This window comes from Symphodus melops (assembly GCF_947650265.1).
Source record: "Symphodus melops genome assembly, chromosome: 5".
In the NCBI taxonomy this organism is placed as follows: Eukaryota; Metazoa; Chordata; class Actinopteri; order Labriformes; family Labridae; genus Symphodus; species Symphodus melops.
Genome location: NC_136695.1, coordinates 1,744,150 through 1,760,474, shown reverse-complemented (window position 1 = coordinate 1,760,474; position 16,325 = coordinate 1,744,150). Strand labels below are relative to the sequence as shown.

Sequence of the window (16,325 nt, the reverse complement as noted above, 5' to 3'; positions counted from 1 at the left end):
TTTGTGGTTAGTTAGTATAAATATTATTTCTTTGTGCTGTCAATGAATTACTTGGTTACATGTAATCAAAATGGAAAACCGAAAAGTTTGTTAATCTGCAGTTGCAGCCTGATGTACAATGTTGACCTGTCTAAAGAAGTATGTGGAAAAAAAACCCACTTTAGTCGACAAATAAGAAGAGACGAGTGATGACTAAAAGTCAGCGTGCAGTTTGATGACATTCCTCTGGTGTTGAGCATAAAGCCGCAGTGAGTCACGCTCTGACTGGGGAAACGAAAGTGAAACTTAAAGGAGCTGCAGAGGAGAAGCATGAAACTGCAACTTAAACAAACACTGAAAATAAAACTGTTAAGGAGCTCCTCACCAGGCAGAGTCCTGCAACACTTCAACAGTTTTACAGCCGAGTAAAAGTCCAGTTTTATTATCAAAGACAGCGAAACAAGAAACAGTTTATCTGGTGGGAAAAAAATCAAGGAGTGGAAACAGATTTTTTCTTCCAGTTTAGCCCAATGCTCAACAATATGAAAAAATCAGATTAGAGAAAAATTGACCATGATAATCAGTGACCAATCAGTGATAAGTCTCTGCATTGAAAATATAAAACCTGTTTGTACTTTAAAGGCACAGACACAAACAGCCAGAAATATGAGTATATATATTTTTGTAAATTAATTCATGGACCGAACACATTTCAAATCTTCATGCGTCTTTGCAGGTCAGGTCCTTTATAGGCTTCAGTTCCTCACTCGCATGACGCCTCCTCAGAGTGAAGACTTATTTGAATGATCATACTGTGGTACTCTCTCGTTTCCTCGGGTTTGCTCTTGATAAACTTTTTCAGTTTTTGTTTCGTCCTCAACATGTGGACCAGCCTGTGGACCAACGTTCCCTCGTAACACCTGGAGGACATCAGGGGGAAAAGATGGTAGATTTATCATCACAGGTGTCACTTAGCTGACGTCAGGAAGTGAAGTTTGCTGTGTCCTTGAACTCACCGTGCGATCTGTGGTTCAGGTAAGGGGAAGCCCAACAGCTGGTTCAGGTGGACGCTCTGCCTCAGGCATCCCTGCCATTGGTTGAAGGAGTGGAGGACATCAGGGTCCAGAGGTAGTTTGAAGGGTTTCTTCTCTCTCTTCAGAGCTGAATCACAAACACACACTGAGGTTTGAAAAGTGCTCTTTCTTGCATTGCTCCTTACATCTCCATAAATAATGAGACAATAAGCAGCAGATTCATCCTGAGAGTAAACATTATGTTGGGACTCATTTATTACCTGCTCTTTGTCCATGACTTATTCCCAGCAGGAGCGCCTTCAGCAGAGTCTCGTCCGGTTTAGGCTCGGCTCTCTGCAGCCAGAAACAGGTAACTGCCACCAGGAGGCGCAGGTGAGGCTGCAGTCTTTCCAGAGAGGCCTCAGGTACCCCCAGAGCCTCCAGTAACACCTGCAGACGCACAGAGGGCTCCACCTGGGGACAAGAGGTCAAAGGTTAATGGGGAACAGTGTGGTTAAATTCAATACTACTTTGTTTAAAGCACACCAGATTGAAACAGAATATATTTAAATAAACCGGCTGCATTCTGTTTCCTGTTCTCCAGGATGTTTTTCTCCACTCTTTAGTTCATAGTGTGATTCTGCTCAACTGCACGGAGCATTGATAGAAAGACACAGATTCTTGTAATAGTGTGGACTCTACTGCCCTCTCGTGATGGGGAGAGAGAGAGAGAGAGAGAGATGAGGAAGAGTTTTTGAGTTACTTTTAATGTTTCCTGTTAATTAGATATGTACATTACAGAAAATATAATGCAGCCATTTGATTACATGGATTAATCTCGAGTTATTCAGGAGATTTCCATAAATGTGAAGGGGTTTTACATACGTATTTAATCTACCAGCATAAATCTCTTCTCTATGAATCTGGGCTGATAATCAGTATCAGTGTAACAGACTTAAATCACTCTTCTTTGAGTAACCAGTTATTGTAAAGTGTTATTTTATTTTTGATTTCAACGGGTCTTTTATTTTGGTAATCACTGGGCGGAAGTGAACGTTCTATCTAAAAATGCATGACTTGATGTAAACAGGGGAAACAGATATGCAGAGCAGAGAACGAGAGAGGGACACTATCTTATTGTGTAAATTAAGCACCTAGCTGGAAGGGGAACAAGGTATTTCTATGGTTTAATTGTTTAATTGTGCATTGCTTATATGGTCATGCTAAATTTAAGTTCTTTTCATTGTGGTCACGCTAGCTTTTTGACGCCTTAGCATTGTTTTATTTACCTGTGTTTGAAAGAGCTAATTGTATGCTATTCATTATTTAGCTCTTACGTTGTTTCATGGAGAAACTAGATTTATGCTCACAATAAGGACTAAAGCTGAACATAAATAAAGACTCTATAACATCCGTAAGCTTCACCATTGTCTGGCTGGGGTTCGCTACAATCAGACTAGATCAAGTGATTTGCTAAAGTTGAGGGTCCATCAGTTAGCACCATCATTGGGAAAACATAATTTACTTTTAGTGCTGCACACACCTGGAACACACTTACAAAACACATTCAAACTCAATACAATGGTTACTATGGTAACCACCTGTGCTCACGAGTGTAAACTATGATGCCTGCTGTGCCACTTATTCTTCTGGTCTTATAATCCGTGTATTTTGTCTTTGGTGTGTTCGTCAATAATTTCTGGAGAATATTTGATGGTAAAATGTAAATTTTCAGGAGTGAAGATGTAAAAAAAACAGCTTTAGTAAAGTTTGGCATTAGATGGGAGGTAAAAGTTGGGTAGCATCTGCTCGTGTCATGTCAGTGAAGAAAGAATTCTATGGGTGATAATAGTGAGAGCACTCAACACAGTGACGCAAGGAACAAACGTCTGAAAGCTTCACCTGGTTCAGTGACTTGAGGTCCAGGTCTTCAGGGACCCCGCTGGCAGCAGGTTGGACTTGGAAGGTTTTCAGCTCGAAGCCTTCTCTGTCATGCTCCTCCACTGGAGTCTCTCCTCCGCCCAGCAGCAGCCTGTACATCACCTGGCGTATCGGCCTGGATGTCAGGTGAGCACTGGGAAAGTCTGCCCTGCCCACCGGGCAGCTGAGGTTAATACTTTTGCGCATTAGCACATGGAAGACGTTTGAATTCAGCCGTGCCTGCATCAACGGCTGCAAGACCCAACCTGCCATCTTCTGGAGGACAGGACAAAATGTTCTTCATGTTATGCTGAAAGGTCTGAGATGGTTGAGTGTTTGTGTCATACATTTTAGCAGACTTTAAATACTATCTTTGTTATTAATATTCAGATGAGAGTTCATCCTTTAACTGGTTTAATTTCCCAGAGTCCAAAGGAAGAACTTCGTCTCACTGACAGTCTGAGCCTAAGAAAATGAATCAATAATATATTTAATTACCTCTTCCACTTCTGGGTATGGAGGGGCAACCCCATCAGTGAAGAACCTGTTCAAGGAGCCTGGAGGAAACTGGTACGCCTCCATGCCTAGATTCAAGCCCTTCTTCACCTCTGCCTTTTTCTCCTCACTCAACTTTCTCAACAGTCCTAGTGCTGCCTCAAAGGCCTCCTCGGGTTGCTTGAACTTCTTCAGGAAGCAGAGCAGCCCCTTCAGGCGCTGTGGTGATTTCCCATTGACTGCTGGAGCGAACTGAGCCCAATTAATAGAAGCATTCATCGTGTCCAGCTTCACGTAATCATTTCCAGCCAAGGCAGCAAAGGCTGGCAGGAGCTGGGGCTCTATGTCAAAGACAATGCAGAAGCTGGAGGAGTAGTAGATCTTAGAAGGGATGTAGCTCTGTGAGTCAATCCTCTTCATCTCCTCCCAATGGAAATGAGAAATGGGCAGCAGCCCCCCTGGGAGGTCAAAGATGAAGAAGTCGCTGTCGTTGGTGAGAATCGGGCACTTCCACTCCGTGGCCAGGGCAGCGATCTCCTGGTCAGCATTTCCATAACACTGAGCCATCGGGACCTCCAGCCGGGCCAGGGTTTGCATGAACACCAGACTGGCCATCTGTGGCAAGACCTTGCCCTCCTGAGATTTTTGATGGCCTTCATTGATCCCATTCACAGCCTGCATGGTTTTCTCCACTGCTTGATGGGCTTTCTTAATCCGATCCATTGCTCTTGATCTAGTGGTTTCATACTTCTTGCCATCAAGATTTGTGCACCCATCCAGCACCACGTACGGTGAGATGCCGCATTCTTTGAGGGTTTTGACAAACCTCTCAACAATCTCCTCAAACGCAGCATACTCCCCACCCCGAATAAAGTCCAGACCTGCAATCAAAGAAAGAATAAACAAATGAAACTTCACATTTCAACGGACAAACATCAAGCCTGTAAACGTCTTTAAAAACTCATTAAAGCGAGTCTAACATGTTCGCGGTCCAGGATCGTTTCATACATAAAATGTGTGCAGCAGCTCGTTGCGCTTCCTGTAATAAAGTTGATCAACTGAACACAGTGTGCTGCTGCCTCACTGCTCCACAACTTCAGGGATTCTTCAACAAGCCAACTAATACAGACAAGGCATCAAGCCTCAGCCAGGAGGCATCCGGACCAGATGCCCGAACCACCTCAACTGACTCCTCTCGATGTGAAGGAGTAACGGCTCTACTCCGAGCTCCTCCCTGGTAACCGAGCTCCTCACCCTATCTCTAAGGGTGCGCCCAGCCACCCTACGGAGGAAGCCAATTTTGGATGCTTGTATCTGTGATCTCGTTCTTTTGATCATTACCAGAAGCTCATGACCATAGGTGAGGGTAGGAACGAAGATCGACCGGTAAATCGAGAGCTTCGCCTTTCAGCTTAGCTCCTTCTTCACTACGACGGACCGATACAGCGACCGCATGATTGCAGATGCCGCACCGATCTGTCTGTGAATCTCACGCTCCATAAGATGAGCGTGATTAAGACCCAAAGATACTTGAACTCCTCCACCTGGGGCAAGGACTCCCCACCGACCCGAAGAGGGCAAGCCACCTTTTTCTGGTCGAGAACCATGGCCTCAGATTTAGAGGTGCTGATCCTCATCCCAGTCGCCTCACTCTCGGTAGCGAACCGCCCCAGTGCGCGCTGTAGATCCGGGTTCGATGGAGCCAACAAGACCACATTACCCACAAAAAGCAGAGACAAGATCCTGCGGTCCCCAAACCAGACCCCCCCGGCCCCTGGCTGCGCCTAGAAATTCTGTCCATATAAGTAATAAACAGAACCGGTGACTAAGGGCAGCCCTGCCGGAGGCCAACGCGCACCAGGAACAGGTCCGACTTACTGCCGGCAATGCAAACCAGACTCCTGCTTCAGTTGTACAAGGACCAAACCGCCCTATGCAAAGGGCCCCGAACCCCATACTCTTGGAGCACCCCCCCCCAGGGCGTCACGAGGGACACGGTCGAATGCTTTCTCCAGATCCACAAAGCACGTGTGAACTGGTTGGGCGAACTCCCACGAACCCTTGAGCACCCACTGGAGAGTGTAGAGCTGGTCCAGTGTTCCACGGCCAGGACGAAAACCGCATTGTTCCTCTTGGATCCGAGGTTCAACTAACAGCCGGATCCTCCTCTCTAGTACCCTGGAATAGACTTTCCCAGGGAGGCTGAGGAGTGTGATTCGCCAGTAGTTGGAACACACCCTCCAATCCACCTTCTTGAAAAGAGGGACCACTACCCCAGTCTGCCAGTCCAGAGGCACTGTCCCCGACCTCCACGAGATGTTACAGAAGTATTCCTTCCACCGCCCGACTACATCCCCAGTTGAGGTCAGCAGCTCCCCACCTCCACTGTAGACAGTGTTTGTGGAGCACTGCTTCCCCCTCCTAAGGCTACGGACGTTTACCAAAATTTCATAGAGGCCATCTGAAAGTCCTCCTCCATGGCCTCCCCAAACTCCTCCCAGGCCTGAGTTTTTGCCTCCCCGACCACCCGGGCTGCGGAATGCCTGGCCTGCCGGTACCCGTCAGCTGCCTCAGGAGTCCTATGAGCTTGCAATGCCCGATAGGACTCCTTCTTCAGCTTGACGGCCTCCCTTACTTTCGGTGTCCAACACCAGGTTCGGGGATTGCCGCCACGACAGGCACCAGAGACCCTGCAACCACTGCCCAGAGCAGCCGCTTCGACAATGGAGGTAGAGAACATGGCCCACTTGGACTCAATGTCCCCAGCCTCCCCCGGGATCTGTGAAAAGATCGTCCAGAGGTGGGAGTTGAAGACCTTGCGAACAGAGGGTTCAGCCAGACGTTCCCAGCAGCCCCACTACGCGTTGGGCCTGCCGAGTCTGTCCGGCTTCCTCCCCTGCCAGCGCATCCAACTCACCACCAGGTGGTGATCAGTTGACAGCTCAGCCCGTCTCTTCATAGCCGGAGGTCAGATGACACGACCACAAAGTCTATCATCGACCTCCAGCCCAGGGAGTCCTGGTGCCACGTGCACTTATGGACATCCCTGTGCTCGAACATGGTGTTCGCTATGGATAAACTGTGACTGGCACAGAAGTCTAATAACAAAACACCGCTCTGGTTCAGATCAGGGAGGACGTTCATCCCAATCACCCCCCTCCAGATCTCACTGTCGTTGCCCACATGAGCATTGAAGTCCCCCAGTAGAACAATGGAGTCCCCAGTCGGAGCACCCCTCCCAGGGACTCGAAGAAGGCCGGGTACTCCGCACTGCCGTTCGGGCCATAGGCCGAGACGACAGTGAGAGACCTGTCCCTGACCCTCTCGTTCACCGGAGTGAACTCCAACACCTGGCGACTGAGCTGTGGGGCTATGAGCATGCCCACACCAGCCCGCCGCCAAGCAGTGCATGGAGGTGAGCCCAACTATATCTAGCCGGTACCTCTCGACCTCCTGCACAAGCTCAGGCTCCTCCCCCCCCAGTGAGGTGACATTCCACGTCCCAAACGCCAGAAGCTGCGTCTGGGGATCGGGTCGTCGAAGCCCCCGCTGTCGACTGCCGTCCGATCCACATTGCGCCCGACCCCTACAGCTTCCTCTGTGGGTGGTGGGTCCACAGGAGGACGGGCCCACGTCGTCTTTTCGGGCTGAGCCCGGCCGGGCCCCACGGGCAAAGGCCCGGCCACCAGGCGCTCTCCTGCAGGCCCTAACCCCAGGCCTGGCTCCAGGGTGGGGCCCCGGTACTAGTTGTAGCATCCTTCATTGGGGTTTATGAACTGCTTTTAGTCTGACCCGTCACCTAGGACCTGCTTGCCTTGGGTGGCACTGCTGGGGGCATAAAGCCCCCGACAACATAGCTCCTAGGGTCATTCGGGTGCTCAAACTCCCCCACCATGATAAGGTAGCAGTTCAGGGGGGAGAACTGGAACATTAAATAGGTTGGGTTTATTTTGTTTTTTTTACTTGAAAATACAATCAAAACTAAAAATGTATTTAACTGGAACGTTAAATACATTTTTAGTTTTGACTGTATTGCCAAGTAAAAAAAAGATATGAATAAACAAAGCCTGAGTGAGATCAACCTTCTGTTCCTGCAGGGGGCGCTGGAGTCCCATCGATAGTGGTCTCTTTGCTGGAAATACTTTCTCAGTCTAACTTTCCGTCAACCTAACGACAGGCTGAGAGCAGAAGCTGAGGCTCGTGTAGCAACCAATAAGGTAACAACAGCCTATCATGTAATCAAGTTTATGATCCAATAACGTACTAACAATTTGTTTGATATTAGAGGAGAAGATTTGGCAAAGTTTTGATGGGCGCAACCCACATACTCCGCTCTGCTGCTCATCTCACAAATGCGCGTCTTTTACTAAAGTGGTACCATTTAAAAGAGAAATAGAGAGGTTTTCTAAGAGTACAAGATTTATTGCCACGAAGATTTGTTACAATAAAGACATTATTTACCAAATACAAAAGTCTTTGTTGTGTGATGTTTTTTATCGACAGCTTCCAGAGGGATTTTACTAGGGAACTGAAGAGATCAAATGTGTTCATCAAATGAAACAGAAAACCTCATTGACTTTTGGATCTATCCAACAACTCTTGATCTAGTGTCCTTTTTAGATTCCTCAAAGTCCCAAAACTCTGGGAGTAAGTTACACTTTGTATTCCATGGGGGAGAATTGGGTCTGAGCTCTCAATGCATTGGTTTTCTGTACTCACTCCTGTGGGGGCGCTTTAGTCTACAGATAGATCTTCTCCATGGATTCTTAGTCAATGCCTCTAGCTCTTGTACAATGTAGTTGACAGCACGCACAAGTTTGGGACAGTTACCTAGTTTTTCTAAAGCTTCTACAAAATAGCTTCCAATAACTCTCAGGTCATTGCTGGAGATTCCATCTGCACACCCGTTAAGACAATACGCCAAAAGGAGAAATACTGCCTCCTGGATCAGTTTGAGCCAATATGATTGAAACATCCATCTGTACCCATGGATTTACCCAGGACCCTGCAGTTGTTCCTGAATGAAGTCTATTACATGACCTAAATCTGCGTCATCTTTCTGTCGGCTGAGCCTGCCGTCTTTCAGTATGTGGAGCAAATGATTCCTGCTAATTACAGTACTGAGTCTGCACACAAGAGCAGCCAGAATGTCACTGTACCACATTCTGGTTGAAGTCAAACTTGATTTGTTGAGTCATTACCACAAGGCTTTACCGATGCAAATTAATTAAAAATTATATTGTGCCTTTTTTTTTTTTTTTTGCCTTTTGGGACTTCAGGAGCTCTGTAATTTTGCTCTTTCCAGCCTCCATATTAATTGCATTAGCAACAGCATTGAAAAAGCTGCTTGTGTTGTCATTAAAACACTGAGGGGGAAACTTGCTGTCTTACTGAGAGCACTGTTCATTTATATCAGGAAGTTTTTATGGAGGAATTATGAAGCTTTTTATTCTTTAACAACAAATATTAGACTCAAATAAACTCCCAATTTAAGACTGAATTACACTGACGTCATCCAGTTAAGCGCTGTTAGACATTACACGTTATGTAACAGATATAAGAGGTAAACAAAGCTTTAAATGAAAAACAAATGAAACATTTAAATGATTTATAAGAAGTCTGCAGACTGGCTGGTTGGTCAAACATAAAGGTAAAGTATATTAGCTGCCCTGTAGACTCATAAAGTATAGAATAATAAACTGTGATGACAGCTTTTTATTTTATTCACCTGAGTCGAAGTAGAGCAGGTAAAGGAAGTTGAAGCCGTCGATCACCAGCCGACTCTTCTTGAACTCGATGTCCTGGTAGACCTCTGGTTTGGTCTCTATCAAAGTGGTCAGGTTTTGAACCCCCATCCTGGGTCTGTTTTGTTTTTGACGCTCCGCTGTCAGCTGCGCTCTTTATACCGACTCTGTTTCCTTAAGTTTCACTTTCCTTCAACAGTCACATCACACTGACGTGACTGTCAGCATCAGCAGCTGCACCCAGTGGGACAAGTCATGAACACAAACACATGCTATTTTGAAAACATTAAGTGTCTTTAAATGTCTTGGATTCAATTTAAATTCATATCAGATCAGATCCCACCATGACTCTGTTTTTGAATGAATTGCAGCAGAATCAGATCATTGCTTACATATTCAAATCACATCAGATGTCTTCTGAAGGACGGATGCTTATCACTACACAAGCTGCCAAAGTGTTCTGAATGAGTTTGCTGTTTCAAGACTTTTTTAAGTAAATATTTTGAACTATATGGTAAAATGTTATGAAACTGTGAAAAGAACAAGGCGACTTAAAACACTTAGCAATACTTCAGTGAACACAGGCGGATTTCATTAGAAATAATCAAACACTTGAATAAGGGGTTAAGTTTATCTTACTTGTATCTATTATTTTAATCAACATCATAAAAAAGGCTCATAGGGCCGAAGCATAAATCTGAAGGTAAACAAGTTCAACCTGAAACATATGATCGTAATCATTTGACACCTGACGCAGGAAATAAAAGAAGCATTGGGCACACCTGTCCTTTAAAAACAAAGAGCAGCAGTAAAGAACACACCGGACGACATTCCTCCCTGATGATCAGCCTCTCACATCTCTGTTAATACAGAAATAAAACAATCTCATGTTGGATTAAGAAAGTTCCTTCAAGGCAAGTTTATTTATGTAGCGCTGATCAGACACAAGGCAATTCCCAGTGTTTCCCAGACATAAACACAGAAATACATTAGAGACTTAGACTGAACTTTATTGATCCTTTTGGGATGACTCCCTCAAGGAAATTTAGGTTCCAGCAGCAGATACAATAAAAATAAGAATGTAGCAGGTAACGAAACAAAAAGTAACAATGTAAAAAAAATATAGCATAAATAATAGAACACTCTTCTGTTGGAAAAAGTATACAAAAAATATGCATGGAAAAAGCAAAATATACAAAAAAAGGCAGTGATTATTGTTGGGATTATTGCACTTGGTTGAGATTATTATTGCTCATACAAGTGAAAGTGTCCATGTGTTATTGCACAGTGAGGGTAGAAGGAAAGACGCTCCAACTCCTACCCCTCTGTCCCGTGTGCTCTGGTCCTCCTCCCCCCAAGTGAGGAGTTGTAGAGCGTGATGGCCTGATGGACAAAGGAGTTTTTGAGTCTGTTGATTCTGCACTTGGGAAGGAGCAGTCTCTCACTGAACCGGCTCCTCTGGTTACTGATGACAGTGTGCAGAGGGTGGCTGGCATTGTCCATAATATCCAGCAGTTTGTCCAGTGTCCTCTTCTCTGCCACCGTCACCAGAGAGTCCAGCTTCATGCCGACCACAGAGCCGGCCCGCCTGATCAGTTTGTCCAGTCTGGATGTGTGCTGTTTGGATATGCTGCCCCCCCCAGCAAACCACGGTGTAAAAAGGCACGCTGGAAACCATGGACTGGTAAAACATCCCCAGCAACTTGCTGCAGATGTTAAAGGACCGCAGTCTCCTTAGGAAGTACATCCTGCTTTGTGTCTTCCCGTACAGGTGGTTGGTGTGTGTTGTCCAGTCCAGTTTATTGTCTAGACACAGCCCAAGGTATTTGTAGGAGTGCACAGCCTCCACTTCAGCTCCCTCTAACAGAAGAGGTTGCATCCTCTGTCTGGACCTCCCAAAGTCAATGACCAGCTCCTTGGTCTTAGAGGTGTTGAGCTGTAGCTGGTTCGTGTGGCACCATGCAGCAAAGTCCCCCACCAGTGTCCAGTACTCCTCCTCCCTGCCATCCCTGATACACCCGACAATGGCTGTGTCGTCAGCGTACTTCTGTATGTGACACAGCTCGGAGTTGTAGCAGAAGTCCGAGGTGTACAGGGTGAAGAGAACAGGGGCCAGCACTGTGCCCTGGGGGGCTCCAGTGCTGCTGACCACAGTGTCAGACGTGATGTCCATCAGCCTGACGTACTGAGGCCTGCACGTGAGGTAGTCAGAGATCCAGTTCACTAGGTGGGGGTCCTCTCCCATCCCACTCAGTTTGTCCCGGAGCAGGGGGGGCTGGATAGTGTTGAAAGCACTGGAGAAGTCCAAGAAGAGGATGCTTACTGTGCCGCTTCCCTTATCCAGATGGGAGTGGGCTCGATTGAGCAGGTACAGGATGGCATCCTCCACACCAACACCTGGCTGGTACGCGAAATGCAGGCAGTCCTGGGCGTGTTGTACCTGGGGTCTGAGTAGGCTGAGGAAGAGTCGCTCCAGCGTCTTCATTAGGTGTGAAGTGAGTGCCACCGGTCGGAAGTCATTCAGCTCGCTGGGCCGGAACGATGCATGATGTCTTCCATAGGGTGGGCACTCTCCCTAGCTGCAGGCTAAGGTTGAAGAGCCGTTGTAGTGGTTCCCCCAGTTCAGCAGCGCAGGTCTTCAATAGCCTTGGACACACTTTGTCCGGACCTGCCGCTTTCCTGGGTTGGAGCTTCCTCAGCTGTCCTTTAACCTGGTCTGTGGTAAGATGGGGCGGAGATTGTGTTGAGGAGGGGGGTGTTGTGGTTTCCGGGGGGAGGTGTGCAGAGGGAAGGAGGAGAGATGGCTGCGGTGAGGGTGGGAGGGGGGGGGCAGGGACTGGTCGAACCGGAACCGGATTAAAACGGATCTTGAGGAAAGAGTGCAACAGAAATTAAGAAAACAGAGCGAAAGAAAGATGTACATCATGTAAAAGTACTTGATGACTTTTAAAAACTATTAATTAGTTGTTGTGAGGCAGAAAGTATATTTGTAATGTAAAGCCTGAGTGAATAATAAAGTTTGAAGGGCTGATTTAAAGGTCCTCAGGTGTTCAGGGAGTTTGTTCCACAGGTGAGGAGCGTAAACCTCTTCAGGAGGACCTGAGCGCTCTGGATGTTTTATATTCTACAAGTAGATTTGACATGTAAAAAACAAAACTGTAAAAAACATCTGTAGAATTTATGGTAAAATACCATCAAATTGCAACAGTCGAAGGCTGTAAAACGTAAAATAGTATATTGCCATGATAAATACAGTAAATTACTGTAAATCAAGAAAACATTATATAACTTTGATTTTTACAGTTCTAATTTGTAGTAAACGCAGTTTTTTTCTTTGAAAATAAAAAAAACGCTGAATTAATTGGTAAATACCGTTAAGTCAATAAATGGTAATTATTAAGATTAACAGCATTATATTGTGTAAAATAAAGACATTGCAGATGTGTACTTTGGAATTCACAGTGCAAAAATATTAAACAGAATGTTATTATGATGTATTATTATATTATGTAGGTCTAAGGGACAATGAATTAGGCTAATGATGAGGGCCACTGACTTCTTTGCTGTTGGGGGGGGGGGGGGGTGTTTGCTGTTCATAGGCCTTCCTTTAATTTTAAAATAAATAATACATGATTTGCTTTGTTTATTTTCTACAAAAATAGGCAACATTATGAAAAGAACATATGGTCTGTTTTGCAAAGCTAGCAGTAGGGTCTAAAAACATCTAAAACATGACTGCCTCTAATAACATCCAAACTCAAGATTTTCAAAGCATCTTGGAATTTATGATTCCTCTGTTTTGAAATTGTGCATTGCTTGACATTATAACGCCTTGAATTTCAAACTGGCCAATCAGCGTGCTGCATCTGACTACTTTCTCCGGAGAAGTCCGCATCAAACCCATAGACTGTAAACCAAACTACTTCAGACTGGTGTGCCACTGGCTTGTTTTATTCGTCATTGATCACCAAGATGCTTTATCAGCGGGCTGGATTTTAGGGATTGGCCTCATAAACCAGAAGCATTTGGAAACTTTTTAAAGGTTTTTCAAGAGGGTTGCACTACTAGCATTGCTAGCTAGTGATGGGCATGAAGCCCCATGAATCACTGAGGCTTTCCAGCCCATTGCTTCACCAAAAGGTTCACTACTCGAGACCTCAATGAAACAGTGAATACTGCCATCTGCTGGACAAATCAACATTACAGACCTGAGCTGAAAAGTATGATTTATTTATGTGTGCAGAAACAATAAACAATTGATATTTAGATAGTATGATCATGTGTTAGTTGGACAACAACACAGATATGGAGCTCTGTTCTTCATTAAAAATACAGATTACACCTTTTATATTTTTATTCAAAAACACTTGTTCAGTCAGGACCACTTTGTCAAGGAAAATACTTTGACGCAATTACGTATATTTGGCGGTATGGCTCTGAGGGATCTCCCTGCCCTTCCACGTGCTTACGTTGGAAGGCATTAGGCAGGAATAGCACACATCCCTGCCCTTCCCGCGCATGCAAGGAACGCCATAAAGCAGGGAGATAAGCCGCAACCCCCAAAACACCATATCAGGCCAACGACCCTGGCCTTCCAGGACTGTGTGGAAGAGCCAGCAGGAGGTGATAAATACAAGTTAAAGTGAAAGAAATTAACCAATGAGTACGAGCTACCTGCAAATTGAATACATTTGAGAAAGCCTAAAGTGTTGGATAAGTCGATCATATGCTTCAACACTTATTTAAAGCTAGCTGATGAAAGCGCATGCATTGCTTTGATCATCTAAATAGTGTGATACTCCGGCGGGAGATATAGCGTAGCTTTGAGCGACACAGTTGCTATGCGAAGCAGTTGTTTCTGTTCCTGAACGAATGTAATCATCTGGATAGCGATTTCCCTTTAACCGTGGCAAAGAGTGGCTCAGAATGGCTGGAACGGCTTCTTTAAGCGATCCTTCATAGAAGAGAGGGACGAAAAACAGAATTAATTTCAGATATCAGTCTTTCCATGATTTCAGGAAGATAGAAAGTGTGAATTAATATTAACATCAGTAATATCGATGCAACTTAACATGTAGTGAATTTGCCACCCCTGATTAACCCGTAAAAGGCAGTGAGCATCATTGTTTCTAATAACAGATTGAAATAAACACCAACACACCTCACCTTTAAATGGGTGATTAACGTAAATACCTCTGATTAGTCTTTCAATCGAGGAGAGCTGCATTATTAACTTAGAACATTTGGCCTTTTGCTATTGAAAACCCCCAAAACCAATGGAGGAGGCAGCATCTGTATATAGCTTAATGGCGGATGAAGATTCAAGCTTGTCACCAGAGAAGAATGAGAGCCATCCCAACTGCACAAAAGGGACCTGAAAAGGAGCTTGGACCTGCTGCCTGCATGAATTTAACCACATCCAAGAGTTTCTCTACGACGCCTTTGCAAACACTTTTATCCAAGCAACTTCAATCAGAGTTGAAGTACGGTGCAAGCAAGAACCTAGAAAAGAGGAAACAATATTAGTATAGAAATCATCCTTAACCAGACAAACCGACACTGTATTTCAACTAATCGTCCAAGGTCTGGGAGCCTGGATATAAGCAGATGACCTGGGAAATGACAAGTATAGCAATATAAAACAGCAGGGCAAAGAAAGTAACACCCCTTTTTTATTTTGTAAGATAATTGTTGCTTTTTGTACGATAATCATGATTTTTACATGTGTTATGTTTCCAAGAGGTATTATGTTGCTGCATAAAGTACTGCACAAAACTTTGAAGACTTCAGTGGCTTAATGATGTTGTCTTCAGACAGAGGAATAGCTTATGAAAGTTGTTTGAGAACAATGAGACGCCGAGCTGAATTTAAATGTGGATAATCCACTAGCAGAAAAACATCTGCTTAGCTGTCCATCGTTTCCGAAGATGACGCTTGCTTCAGGATTGGGGAGGGGGTCAACGGCGCTGCCGTTGGTGCCACTTCTCAAATCTGTTTTGATACGGTTTGTATTTCCATATCCAGAGAGCAGCAAGAGGACAGAGTTGAACCAAGGTAGGTGAACTGGTCTACATTTTGAAGTGGAATGCTGTTTATATGGAAGCTGGGGGGTGGAGAGGTTTGAGAGTAGATTTGAGAGATGACTTCGGTTTTTTGAATGTTAAGCTGAAGACCAAAGGATTGATAGAGACTGGCTATTGTGTTGAGGGCATGCTGCATGGATTCAGGACTGTGTGCTAGAATCGCACAGTCATCAGCGTATTGCAGTTCAGCTATGCAGCAGGATTTGGTCTTTGTGTAGGCCTGCAACCTCCGGATGTTAAAGAGGCTTCCATCAAGGCGGTATTCAATAGGAACACCATCCTTGTGTCCTAAGGCACGATGAAAAAGGTGAGTGATGGAGCCAAGACACAGCCCTGCTTTACCCCAACATTTACGTTGAAGAACTCTGACTGAAGTTCTCCTGTGGAGACTCTGGTTTGCATCCCGTCATGCAGCTGTTGCAGGATGGTGAGGAACTTGGGTGGTACCCCGAGCTTGGAAAGCTGTTTCCAGAGACTGAAGGAATGAGACTGTTAAATCTTTGTGACTGTTAAAGTTGTAAATAATTAGCAGCTTGCAGCTCACTGTAGCGTTGAGATTAGCACAAGCACTTGAAAAGTGATGCATCAAGAAGGCTTTCTGCAGCATCATCTACCTTGGCTGTCCCTTTTTTAATTATTGGCATTGAATTATACTTTAACCAGCAAAGCTCCTTGAACCAGACCTGTGTAAGGTTCTCTGTTGCATTAATAATTACAACTTTGTGGAGATTCATGTTGCTCTTTATTGCCGTTCACTGTGCCATCACGTTCCATTGTATACAGTCATAAGAACTACAATACCCAGCATGCATTGCTACTTCCGCCTGGACTACAGTAAGTGTTGAGGGACAAACATGTTTCAGTAATACAACATCTCCCTTTTTTTTTTTAACACACAGCACACATGTATAGTGTAAATCACATCCACTCAAAGCAGACGTCTTCAACGATAACTCCTTATGCAATAAACAGCAAATGATTATGATATGTACAAACAGTACCTCATATCATATAGTGTAATAACAATTTGGTGAGATATGAGAGGTTCTTTGGTGTTTGAGGAACGCCTTTCCTGGCAGATGGAGCACTTT

At 45.0% G+C, this 16,325-nt stretch overlaps 1 protein-coding gene across 3 annotated transcripts in view; it reads left to right on the top strand.

Annotated features, from left to right (window-relative positions):
* atp2c1 (ATPase secretory pathway Ca2+ transporting 1) overlaps positions 1–16,325 on the top strand; it is a 271,948-nt gene that overhangs the window by 124,240 nt on the left and 131,383 nt on the right. The window lies entirely within an intron of this gene.